Raw genomic sequence first — 13,593 nt, 5'->3', positions numbered from 1 at the left:
ATTGATTTAATTTCTTTGATGAGTGTTGTATCATATATATGACTTTTTTTTCTTATTATCTTCATCCCTTTACCACAACAATGTTGCTAAAATTAAATATACAGATAAATATTAACACCTAAAAAGATGAATATAATATCCCTAAAAAAAAGAGATAAATATAGTAGGCCATCATGATAAAAAAAAACAAACTATATATATGTAAAAAAGGTTTTTTGAAGTAATATATGTAAAAAAAGTTACTTTCTTAATTTCCGATAATCTAAACTCTCAAATAATAATTTTGAATGATAATGATTTTTTGTGCTGACCCTCCAGTTTCTATGGAAGGTCTATGATAGTATGGAGTTTGACCTGAGTCTAAGTAAAATTTAATCAATAATGGTCTCACAATAATTTCAAAAATCAATTGACTCATTAAACAAAAGAAGCTATTGGCTTAAGACAAAACATAATTGCTATGAGCAGTGTAACGCCCTCCTTTTATTTAATTATTTTTATTAAGTTAGAATCTATTTATGTGATTTATTTATATATATGAGGTGTTAGTATTTTATTATGTGGCATTATTTTATTATTTATTAGAATATGAGAATTATTAGAGTAAGTAGATTTGGAGGTTAGAATAGAAAGAAGAATAAGTTATTGGGCCTAAATAGATTTAGGAAGAGTGATTAATATTATAAATAAGGAAGCTTAGGTTAGAAAGAGTTTTTACGTTAAACCGCTTTTTGGAGAAAGAGGAGAAAGAGAAGAACTCAGAGATAGAGAACCCTAGGAACGAAGAACGCTGCTTGCTTTTGATTTCAGAAAAATAATCTAAGGTAAGGGTGAGACTATCTTTCACTAATATTAGGTTTGTGAATCATTAGATTGCATCTAACATGCTTTAGGATGAGTTTGTAAGGGGGGAGTCTCTATTTATCGTAAGGGTTGTGTACTAGTGAAGGGTTGCTAATGTTCGTTGCTTTCTAATTCTTTTGATGAATCTATGATTAAATTTGTGTTCTTTTATGTCACTATAATTATATGTTATTTTTCGCTTCTGAATTGTGAAGTTTTCATGTTAAGTTTGTGATTAAAATATGATGATGTATTTAGATTTATGTGGCTTAACTAACAACACGTGATTTGAATGTGAATCATATATCGTATATGTTATCGATGTACATTTATTTTTATTCTGATACCTGTATGTGTGGTTGATAAATTATTTTGATATGGCGTGATGAACTTGTGCTACTGCTCTTACTGTTCGATTTTTATGAAACAATTTTATTCTTATTTTTTTTCTTCCTAATTGTTTAAAAGAGAAAACAGTTTGTTTGAGTTTCATAGAGAGGACTTCTATCCATGTTCCTCTAGCTTTTGTAGATAGGGGTATCACTTCTTATTAATCTCTCAATTGGTTAAAAAATTGCTTGAGTGTATCAATCTGCCGAAAGCATGTAGTTCTGCTTCAATGTTGATTCGTTCATGATTAGTGTTTAAGAATTGTTTCAAAATACTAAAGATTTCTTTGAAAATTGGTTTAAAAGATACATATGAACCGAAAGAAAGTTTCTTTTTATTTTCTAAGGTACTTTTACGTATGGATTGAAAATAGCAATATGTGAAACTTTGTGTCAGGTTTAAATATATAATAAAGACCTAAATTTTCCTTTTTTCGTATCTGGTATGGCAGCTTAAAATATTATAGTACTCTACTTGAACATATATGTATTTAATTATGTTGGTAATTATTTAAGATTTGTATGTGAAAGCCATCGAAAGAGAGTTTTTGATTTAAGTCAAAAATAAAGTTCTTATCCTTGAAAATTGATGTGCTAATTAAAAATGTGTTATTCGAAGATGTGTGGTTTAAAGATGTGTAATTGAAAGATGAGTTATATAAAGATGTGCTATTTGAAGTTGTGTGATTTAAAGATGTGTTATATAAGAGTTGTTATGTGCTATACCTTGCTGTTGTTTACTGCTGTTGACTGTTAATGTCTTGAAGTTGCATGAGTCGGTCTAGGTTGTCATGATTTAAGAAGTTGTCTATTTTAATGGAGTTGTATAAGAGGTTCACGTTGTTGTCCAAGTTGCATTTAGAGTTGCGATGTTGCATAGTCAGCGATGGGGGCTTAATGCCTGACAGGTCCTTTATGACCTTAGCGATGGGGGCTTAATGCCTGACAGGTCCTTTATGACCTTAGCGATGGGGGCTTAATGCCCGACAGGTCCAAATATGACCTTAGCGAAGGGGGCTTAATGCCCTGGTGGTACCACATGTGTAATGAAGTTGTCTAAGTTGTTGTTGAAGTTGTCTAAGATGATTTGAGAAGTAGAAGTTGCATAGTCGAGTTGAGTTGTTAAGAGGTTAAGATGTCGAGTTGTTAAGAGGTTAAGATGTTGAGTCGTTAAGATTGATTTATAAGTTGAATACGAAGTTGATGTTGATGACTGATTATGAAGCTGACCATGAATCTGATTATGAAGTTGTTATGATAATGCTATGTTTGATAATGCTATGATGTTTATGATTAATATTTGACGATATGTGGTGATGTTGTGATTAATATATGTGATGATGTGTGTGATTATTATTTGATGATGTATGATGAAGTATATGACTAATGTAAGAGATTAATGATGCTAGTTAATGAAGTTTAAAGTTGTTAAATGTAATTTATGATTTATGAGCTTAATATTATTGTTTGAGAAATCTCACCCCTTCTGCGTATATGTTGCCTCGACCGTGGGTAATGTGCAGGTAATAAAGGTTAGAAGTGTTCGCGAGAGGACTCCTCGCTTGTGTCTAGGTGCTCTGATACGTAACGGGATGGGGCTTGCTTTCTTATCTATTCCTTACGTGTCTTATGAACTTTTCACGAATAAGTATTGAACTAATTTACGAGATTTTGATAAGGCCTGCGTGCCAAGACTTTTATGATGTTGAACTATTTTCCGCTGCGTAGTTTCAGATTTATGATGTTGAATTTTGAAAGATAATTATTATTATCTATTTTATGATTTTCAAGAAGTATGTGACATTCCGTTTATGAATTAAATACTCTGATTTTATATGAAATTTTTATGTTGGGAAAACGGGGTGTTACAATTGGTATCAGAGCAGGTCGGTCCGTCCGGCCAAGTAGATGAGTCGTTGTGTCGTGTCGTCATGTTTTTCTAGTTAGTAGTTATGTTTTTTTTATGTGATCATGTTTAACTGACTAACTTGATGTGGTTTTTGTGTTTTGTTTGAAGAAGTAATGACTAAATTTATTTTCTCTTGTGCTTTGAATTTCGAGGACGAAATTCTTTTAAGTTGGGGAGAGTTGTAACGCCCTCCTTTTATTTAATTATTTTTATTAAGTTAGAATCTATTTATGTGATTTATTTATATATATGAGGTGTTAGTATTTTATTATGTGGCATTATTTTATTATTTATTAGAATATGAGAATTATTAGAGTAAGTAGATTTGGAGGTTAGAATAGAAAGAAGAATAAGTTATTGGGCCTAAATAGATTTAGGAAGAGTGATTAATATTATAAATAAGGAAGCTTAGGTTAGAAAGAGTTTTTACGTTAAACCGCTTTTTGGAGAAAGAGGAGAAAGAGAAGAACTCAGAGATAGAGAACCCTAGGAACGAAGAACGCTGCTTGCTTTTGATTTCAGAAAAATAATCTAAGGTAAGGGTGAGACTATCTTTCACTAATATTAGGTTTGTGAATCATTAGATTGCATCTAACATGCTTTAGGATGAGTTTGTAAGGGGGGAGTCTCTATTTATCGTAAGGGTTGTGTACTAGTGAAGGGTTGCTAATGTTCGTTGCTTTCTAATTCTTTTGATGAATCTATGATTAAATTTGTGTTCTTTTATGTCACTATAATTATATGTTATTTTTCGCTTCTGAATTGTGAAGTTTTCATGTTAAGTTTGTGATTAAAATATGATGATGTATTTAGATTTATGTGGCTTAACTAACAACACGTGATTTGAATGTGAATCATATATCGTATATGTTATCGATGTACATTTATTTTTATTCTGATACCTGTATGTGTGGTTGATAAATTATTTTGATATGGCGTGATGAACTTGTGCTACTGCTCTTACTGTTCGATTTTTATGAAACAATTTTATTCTTATTTTTTTTCTTCCTAATTGTTTAAAAGAGAAAACAGTTTGTTTGAGTTTCATAGAGAGGACTTCTATCCATGTTCCTCTAGCTTTTGTAGATAGGGGTATCACTTCTTATTAATCTCTCAATTGGTTAAAAAATTGCTTGAGTGTATCAATCTGCCGAAAGCATGTAGTTCTGCTTCAATGTTGATTCGTTCATGATTAGTGTTTAAGAATTGTTTCAAAATACTAAAGATTTCTTTGAAAATTGGTTTAAAAGATACATATGAACCGAAAGAAAGTTTCTTTTTATTTTCTAAGGTACTTTTACGTATGGATTGAAAATAGCAATATGTGAAACTTTGTGTCAGGTTTAAATATATAATAAAGACCTAAATTTTCCTTTTTTCGTATCTGGTATGGCAGCTTAAAATATTATAGTACTCTACTTGAACATATATGTATTTAATTATGTTGGTAATTATTTAAGATTTGTATGTGAAAGCCATCGAAAGAGAGTTTTTGATTTAAGTCAAAAATAAAGTTCTTATCCTTGAAAATTGATGTGCTAATTAAAAATGTGTTATTCGAAGATGTGTGGTTTAAAGATGTGTAATTGAAAGATGAGTTATATAAAGATGTGCTATTTGAAGTTGTGTGATTTAAAGATGTGTTATATAAGAGTTGTTATGTGCTATACCTTGCTGTTGTTTACTGCTGTTGACTGTTAATGTCTTGAAGTTGCATGAGTCGGTCTAGGTTGTCATGATTTAAGAAGTTGTCTATTTTAATGGAGTTGTATAAGAGGTTCACGTTGTTGTCCAAGTTGCATTTAGAGTTGCGATGTTGCATAGTCAGCGATGGGGGCTTAATGCCTGACAGGTCCTTTATGACCTTAGCGATGGGGGCTTAATGCCTGACAGGTCCTTTATGACCTTAGCGATGGGGGCTTAATGCCCGACAGGTCCAAATATGACCTTAGCGAAGGGGGCTTAATGCCCTGGTGGTACCACATGTGTAATGAAGTTGTCTAAGTTGTTGTTGAAGTTGTCTAAGATGATTTGAGAAGTAGAAGTTGCATAGTCGAGTTGAGTTGTTAAGAGGTTAAGATGTCGAGTTGTTAAGAGGTTAAGATGTTGAGTCGTTAAGATTGATTTATAAGTTGAATACGAAGTTGATGTTGATGACTGATTATGAAGCTGACCATGAATCTGATTATGAAGTTGTTATGATAATGCTATGTTTGATAATGCTATGATGTTTATGATTAATATTTGACGATATGTGGTGATGTTGTGATTAATATATGTGATGATGTGTGTGATTATTATTTGATGATGTATGATGAAGTATATGACTAATGTAAGAGATTAATGATGCTAGTTAATGAAGTTTAAAGTTGTTAAATGTAATTTATGATTTATGAGCTTAATATTATTGTTTGAGAAATCTCACCCCTTCTGCGTATATGTTGCCTCGACCGTGGGTAATGTGCAGGTAATAAAGGTTAGAAGTGTTCGCGAGAGGACTCCTCGCTTGTGTCTAGGTGCTCTGATACGTAACGGGATGGGGCTTGCTTTCTTATCTATTCCTTACGTGTCTTATGAACTTTTCACGAATAAGTATTGAACTAATTTACGAGATTTTGATAAGGCCTGCGTGCCAAGACTTTTATGATGTTGAACTATTTTCCGCTGCGTAGTTTCAGATTTATGATGTTGAATTTTGAAAGATAATTATTATTATCTATTTTATGATTTTCAAGAAGTATGTGACATTCCGTTTATGAATTAAATACTCTGATTTTATATGAAATTTTTATGTTGGGAAAACGGGGTGTTACAATTGGTATCAGAGCAGGTCGGTCCGTCCGGCCAAGTAGATGAGTCGTTGTGTCGTGTCGTCATGTTTTTCTAGTTAGTAGTTATGTTTTTTTTATGTGATCATGTTTAACTGACTAACTTGATGTGGTTTTTGTGTTTTGTTTGAAGAAGTAATGACTAAATTTATTTTCTCTTGTGCTTTGAATTTCGAGGACGAAATTCTTTTAAGTTGGGGAGAGTTGTAACGCCCTCCTTTTATTTAATTATTTTTATTAAGTTAGAATCTATTTATGTGATTTATTTATATATATGAGGTGTTAGTATTTTATTATGTGGCATTATTTTATTATTTATTAGAATATGAGAATTATTAGAGTAAGTAGATTTGGAGGTTAGAATAGAAAGAAGAATAAGTTATTGGGCCTAAATAGATTTAGGAAGAGTGATTAATATTATAAATAAGGAAGCTTTGGTTAGAAAGAGTTTTTACGTTAAACCGCTTTTTGGAGAAAGAGGAGAAAGAGAAGAACTCAGAGATAGAGAACCCTAGGAACGAAGAACGCTGCTTGCTTTTGATTTCAGAAAAATAATCTAAGGTAAGGGTGAGACTATCTTTCACTAATATTAGGTTTGTGAATCATTAGATTGCATCTAACATGCTTTAGGATGAGTTTGTAAGGGGGGAGTCTCTATTTATCGTAAGGGTTGTGTACTAGTGAAGGGTTGCTAATGTTCGTTGCTTTCTAATTCTTTTGATGAATCTATGATTAAATTTGTGTTCTTTTATGTCACTATAATTATATGTTATTTTTCGCTTCTGAATTGTGAAGTTTTCATGTTAAGTTTGTGATTAAAATATGATGATGTATTTAGATTTATGTGGCTTAACTAACAACACGTGATTTGAATGTGAATCATATATCGTATATGTTATCGATGTACATTTATTTTTATTCTGATACCTGTATGTGTGGTTGATAAATTATTTTGATATGGCGTGATGAACTTGTGCTACTGCTCTTACTGTTCGATTTTTATGAAACAATTTTATTCTTATTTTTTTTCTTCCTAATTGTTTAAAAGAGAAAACAGTTTGTTTGAGTTTCATAGAGAGGACTTCTATCCATGTTCCTCTAGCTTTTGTAGATAGGGGTATCACTTCTTATTAATCTCTCAATTGGTTAAAAAATTGCTTGAGTGTATCAATCTGCCGAAAGCATGTAGTTCTGCTTCAATGTTGATTCGTTCATGATTAGTGTTTAAGAATTGTTTCAAAATACTAAAGATTTCTTTGAAAATTGGTTTAAAAGATACATATGAACCGAAAGAAAGTTTCTTTTTATTTTCTAAGGTACTTTTACGTATGGATTGAAAATAGCAATATGTGAAACTTTGTGTCAGGTTTAAATATATAATAAAGACCTAAATTTTCCTTTTTTCGTATCTGGTATGGCAGCTTAAAATATTATAGTACTCTACTTGAACATATATGTATTTAATTATGTTGGTAATTATTTAAGATTTGTATGTGAAAGCCATCGAAAGAGAGTTTTTGATTTAAGTCAAAAATAAAGTTCTTATCCTTGAAAATTGATGTGCTAATTAAAAATGTGTTATTCGAAGATGTGTGGTTTAAAGATGTGTAATTGAAAGATGAGTTATATAAAGATGTGCTATTTGAAGTTGTGTGATTTAAAGATGTGTTATATAAGAGTTGTTATGTGCTATACCTTGCTGTTGTTTACTGCTGTTGACTGTTAATGTCTTGAAGTTGCATGAGTCGGTCTAGGTTGTCATGATTTAAGAAGTTGTCTATTTTAATGGAGTTGTATAAGAGGTTCACGTTGTTGTCCAAGTTGCATTTAGAGTTGCGATGTTGCATAGTCAGCGATGGGGGCTTAATGCCTGACAGGTCCTTTATGACCTTAGCGATGGGGGCTTAATGCCTGACAGGTCCTTTATGACCTTAGCGATGGGGGCTTAATGCCCGACAGGTCCAAATATGACCTTAGCGAAGGGGGCTTAATGCCCTGGTGGTACCACATGTGTAATGAAGTTGTCTAAGTTGTTGTTGAAGTTGTCTAAGATGATTTGAGAAGTAGAAGTTGCATAGTCGAGTTGAGTTGTTAAGAGGTTAAGATGTCGAGTTGTTAAGAGGTTAAGATGTTGAGTCGTTAAGATTGATTTATAAGTTGAATACGAAGTTGATGTTGATGACTGATTATGAAGCTGACCATGAATCTGATTATGAAGTTGTTATGATAATGCTATGTTTGATAATGCTATGATGTTTATGATTAATATTTGACGATATGTGGTGATGTTGTGATTAATATATGTGATGATGTGTGTGATTATTATTTGATGATGTATGATGAAGTATATGACTAATGTAAGAGATTAATGATGCTAGTTAATGAAGTTTAAAGTTGTTAAATGTAATTTATGATTTATGAGCTTAATATTATTGTTTGAGAAATCTCACCCCTTCTGCGTATATGTTGCCTCGACCGTGGGTAATGTGCAGGTAATAAAGGTTAGAAGTGTTCGCGAGAGGACTCCTCGCTTGTGTCTAGGTGCTCTGATACGTAACGGGATGGGGCTTGCTTTCTTATCTATTCCTTACGTGTCTTATGAACTTTTCACGAATAAGTATTGAACTAATTTACGAGATTTTGATAAGGCCTGCGTGCCAAGACTTTTATGATGTTGAACTATTTTCCGCTGCGTAGTTTCAGATTTATGATGTTGAATTTTGAAAGATAATTATTATTATCTATTTTATGATTTTCAAGAAGTATGTGACATTCCGTTTATGAATTAAATACTCTGATTTTATATGAAATTTTTATGTTGGGAAAACGGGGTGTTACAAGCAGATCTTTTGAGCATTTAATTGCAGACACATATACTCAATAGATATTATATTTTTGGTATTTTTTTGGTTACATGAGAAAAGAAAAAGAAGAAAAAAGAAAAGAAAAAAAAGGGATTACATCCTTACAAAGGACACCCCAAGGGCATCAGCTAGCAAAGCTAATGACAAACTAGAAGGAGGCGTTTGGAGCATAATTAAAGAATCTACGTTATTAGCTCCCAACTTTGCTAGCACATCTGCACAAGCATTCCCTTCGCGAAGGGTGTGATGAAGCGATATTGACCAATCTTTTGCCATGAAATCTCTAATAATCTCTAGCTCATTCGAATAATGATGAAACTGAGATGTTCCCTCTGTGACAAGTTGAACCACATGCAAAGAATCTGAGAAACACATTACTTTCCTATATCCAGCCTGCCAACATAGTCTGATGCCCACTAAAAGTGCTTGTATTTCTGCATGGAGAATATTAGATAAACCTACACTCCCATAGAAACCAAATTGAAATGTTCCATCATGGTTACGCACCAAGCCACCAAACCCTGCCTTCCCTGGATTAGCAAGAGCACTTCCATCGACATTGAGAATCATGGCATCCTCATCCCCTTTATTCCAACACACCTCACGAATTGCTCGAGTGGAGTGGGAGGTTGGATTTTCAAACGCCTGTTTGGAAACATGTAGCTGAGTAAAGATAGAGGTTATGATCTGGTACTTCACAGGAGTTGTTCCCTCAAAAATAAATTTGTTACGAGAGATCCAAATATTCCACATTATTAATGGAGCTAAAATACCCGCTTCATCCACTAAAGTCGCGATGATCTTTGAAATATTTTCTAGACCAACCTTGTGACACATCGCTTGAACATCACTAAACCCACAATCAGCCCAAATTTCAACTGAGCGTGGACATAACATTAGACAATGAGAAATAGTTTCATCTTCACTGCAGAAAGGGCAAGTAGGAGTTAAAAGTACTCTCCGATGGTACAAGATACTTCTAGTGGGGAGAGACTTATGGTACCAAGATATTTTTGGTATAATATCAAAGGAGTAATTCGCTTTTTATCATTTACAAATAAGGATTACGGATTCAATCTCACATGGTCCAATACATGGTAATATTTATAAGTTTTATACAAGTAAGTATAAAATGCCTAAAAAAAAAAGCAAGAATAATTATTATTTTTCGATAATCATTAAGAATAATAAATGACAAATTTTATCAATTTTTTTAATAAAAAAACGAAAATAACTAAAGGATTCACATCTACCACTGCTTATAATGATTATTTTTTATTAGAAATATTCATAATGAACTTGTGGACAATTGTCATGTGCAGACATTCAAGTATTTATTAGTAAATTATATGTATATTGGCTACAATAATATGGTGTGTACCACTTTCTTATCGTGTTGTGTTGTTGGTGTAAATATTTATTCTTTGGAAAAGCATTTTAAGAATCTCAAGTTCTATATATGGTCTTCGTTGTTCACCATCAAACAATAAAGATTTGTTTTCAAACTGATGAAGAAATACAAATATTCAAAAGGACCATAAAAAAAAACAAATGATATTAATGTAATAAAAAATTTCTAAATCATTAATCACATTTTAATATTAATGAAGATATTCTCCTTAACGAGAGGGTTGTGTTTATATATATATATATATATATATATATATATATATATATATATATTTCGTTAATGAGAATCACATTTTAAAAAATTTCTAAATCATTAATCACATTTTAATATTAATGAAGATATTCTCCTTAATGACTACTTTACTCCTATACAGGTAATGAGAATCACGTTATTTAAATGATTTAATTTTGTTTAAATCGATTTAATATCATTAATAAAATACCTTAGATATTTAATGGAGAAATAAAGGAGAATCACGTGATTTTAATGCATTAATCACATATAAACTGGTTTTAATCTTTACAGATATTCGACTTACTTGAGACATTTTTATCAGTGTTTTATTAAATAAATTTTATACAAACATAATTTTAATTGTATATAAAAAATTATTGAATTTTGAGATATTTGACTTCGATAAGAAGTTCGTACGAGTGTTTAACAAATTTTATACAAATATAATTTTAAACATATATAAAAAAGTTTTTTTTTGAATGTATATATAAAAAAGTTTTAGAAATCTTAATTTTTTTTTTTGACAAAAGAAATCTTAATTAAGAAACCCAAATATAAACATATATAAAGAGAAATGCTAGCTACTTATAGAAGTTTGTATGAGTGTTTAACAAATTTGGAACATATATGCTTATGAAAGTTATATTTTCTTATATTTATAGAGAATTAAATCTTTGCTTATATGCTTTAGCAAATTTAGGTCTGACTCTTAATGATTATACTAACTGCAATAGCATCTCTGCCTAAATTAGTGAGTATTCTGTTGGAAACAAGTTTGGTTTATCAAACTTTAGATTCTTAAATTTCCGAGAGTTTTGGTTTGGTCTCTCCTCTTTTTCTATTGTATATATTTTTTATTTAATATATTTTGGTGAGGTGATACTCTAATTGCCCACTTTTGGTTTAAAAATAAAAATAATTGAAGACAGTATAAATCCCATTAATATTATTGATATACTAAATAACATATTCCATTTTTCAAACAATGAATAAAAAATACAGCCTAGCAAAATCAATGCAAATATTTTGCTACCACAATATAGCCTTTTAAAATTGGTCTTTCAACTATCAATGATAATTTTTGGTAAACCATCATACGCATAAACGACCCATGGTTTGGGCAAAATGTATGTTATTTGTATCACGTTCATTTTGAGGTGTAATATGGACCTCTAAAAATGATGTGTGGATAAAGAAGTTAGTACAAGAGAGTATGATCAGTTTTGGAACATGGAATATAGACACTCTTATAGAAAAATATATTGAAATAGTTGGTGCTATGACTAGAAGGAAGATTATTGTACGTGCATATAGGAAAATAAGTGGTTGGATTAAAGGGCGAAAAAATTAGATAGTTCAAGGTTTAAGAATTGGTACACTAACAAAGTTAGATCGAGAAATGAGGTAGACATTATAATGAATACAGAATCAAAGAAGGATATTGTATATGTAAAAAGGACAGAACATCATATCATATCTATACAATTTATAGTGTAACAGTACGTCTTTAGTGTTACAAATTAGACAGACAAATAGGGTAAACATTATTGTTGGTGAGGAATGAAAGAAGGATATTATAGATGTGAAAAGGATAGGAGATCATATTCCTAAAAAGTGTAGTGGAACAATACATCTTTAATATCATGAAATTAAGTGGGTGGATGAAAGGGCGAAAGAATTAGATAGTTCAAGGTTTTAGAATTGGTGCACTAATAAAGTTAGAACGAGAAATGAGGTAGACATCATAGTGAATACGGAATCAAAGAAGGATGTTGTATATGTAAAGAGGATAGGACATCATATCATAGTTATACAATTTATAGTGTAACAATACATCTTTAGTGTTATAAGTTAGACCGACAAATAGGGTAGACATTATTGTTGATGAAGAATGAAAGAAGGATATCATAGATGTGAAAAGGATAGAAGATCATATCATATTCCTAAAAGTTATAGTGGAACAATACATCTTTAATATCATTAGTGCTTATGCACCCTGGGCAGGGTTAAAAAAAACTTTAAAAGTAAATTTTGGGATGATTTAGGAGGCTTAATTCTAAATATACCACTAGGAGAAAATATTTTTTCTACGAGGGAACCTAAATGTGAATGAAGGGAGTGTTTTGAAGGCTTGAATAGGGGTATGATCTAAGGGAGATATATGCGGATGGTAAATTCATATACAAGGGTCGGGTGCAATAATCATGAGGCCGAGGTGTACACTAGGTTGCCTTAATCAAAGACCAAACCCAGCAAAGTACCACGACAAACCGTGGTGCTGCCTACACGAGAGTACCCCTGTCTCACAACCTAATGCCCACAAAGATCCTCTAAAAAATCGCAGCTGCACAGCAGCAAAGCTGCACTACAACAGGCTGAAATACCTGCAACTAAAAAACAGGAAAACCAAGCGGACACAACAGCAATTATGCACACACAAAAGCCTCCCAGCCAGCGGCTACATCACGTAATAGCATCGCAGAACTGACACTAACACACCCAAAAATAATTCAAACAACATAAGGTTAATGCATGACCTACTATCAACGCCACAAAACTGTTCTTTAATTGATTAATTTTTCACGTTATCTAGATTAGTGAGCATTCATGACATCTTTTTGTAGCAGTTTCTATATCTATTTATTTTCGCGTTAATTAGATAATGGCTTGGAAAATCCTTTACAAATAAGCTTATTTTTTTAGTTTGAGTTAAGCTGAAAGAAGCTTTTTTCGATTAAGAATTGAGTCGTAACTTTAATATCATTTTTTCCGTTGCATTGCATATATTCTCTTACTATCATTTTTAGTTTTTATGACAAAGACAGAAGTGAAAATAGACATGTTTCAAGACATAATGATATATTTTTTTTTAAGGCCAGAACATGTTGCAATTGTCATTGATGAGAATTAGAACAAATGGCGTGTCATTATGCAACTTTAAAAGGAAAAGCTGCACTTAAAATGCATTAAGAGGTAACATAAAACTTCAAAGTAAAAACATGTCTCCACTGAGATATGCTTTGTTAGTGTTGTCTCCACTGCACTTCTCTTTGCGTACTCCTTTGCTGTTGTTTTTGAAGCAACACAATTCAAATACTGCTTGGAATTCTGGGAT

The 13,593-nt window shown here is 31.6% G+C and overlaps 3 long non-coding RNA genes across 3 annotated transcripts; all 3 read left to right on the top strand.

The window, feature by feature from the left end:
• Positions 1 to 730: 730 nt before the first annotated feature.
• Positions 731 to 3,025, top strand: LOC146901360 (uncharacterized). Its single transcript, XR_015021886.1, has 2 exons — positions 731 to 824; positions 2,756 to 3,025. It is a non-coding gene; the product is annotated as an uncharacterized LOC146901360 (long non-coding RNA).
• A 558-nt stretch (positions 3,026 to 3,583) lies between these two features.
• Positions 3,584 to 5,878, top strand: LOC146901359 (uncharacterized). The gene is made up of 2 exons (XR_015021885.1): positions 3,584 to 3,677; positions 5,609 to 5,878. It is a non-coding gene; the product is annotated as an uncharacterized LOC146901359 (long non-coding RNA).
• A 558-nt stretch (positions 5,879 to 6,436) lies between these two features.
• LOC146901358 (uncharacterized) lies at positions 6,437 to 8,731 on the top strand. The gene is made up of 2 exons (XR_015021884.1): positions 6,437 to 6,530; positions 8,462 to 8,731. It is a non-coding gene; the product is annotated as an uncharacterized LOC146901358 (long non-coding RNA).
• The last annotated feature ends 4,862 nt before the right edge of the window (positions 8,732 to 13,593 follow it).

This window comes from Medicago sativa, chromosome 8 (assembly GCF_051527215.1).
Source record: "Medicago sativa cultivar Bolivia chromosome 8, Bolivia_mono, whole genome shotgun sequence".
In the NCBI taxonomy this organism is placed as follows: Eukaryota; Viridiplantae; Streptophyta; class Magnoliopsida; order Fabales; family Fabaceae; genus Medicago; species Medicago sativa.
Note: the sequence above shows the minus strand (reverse complement) of the source record. Positions and strands in the feature narration are given on the sequence as shown.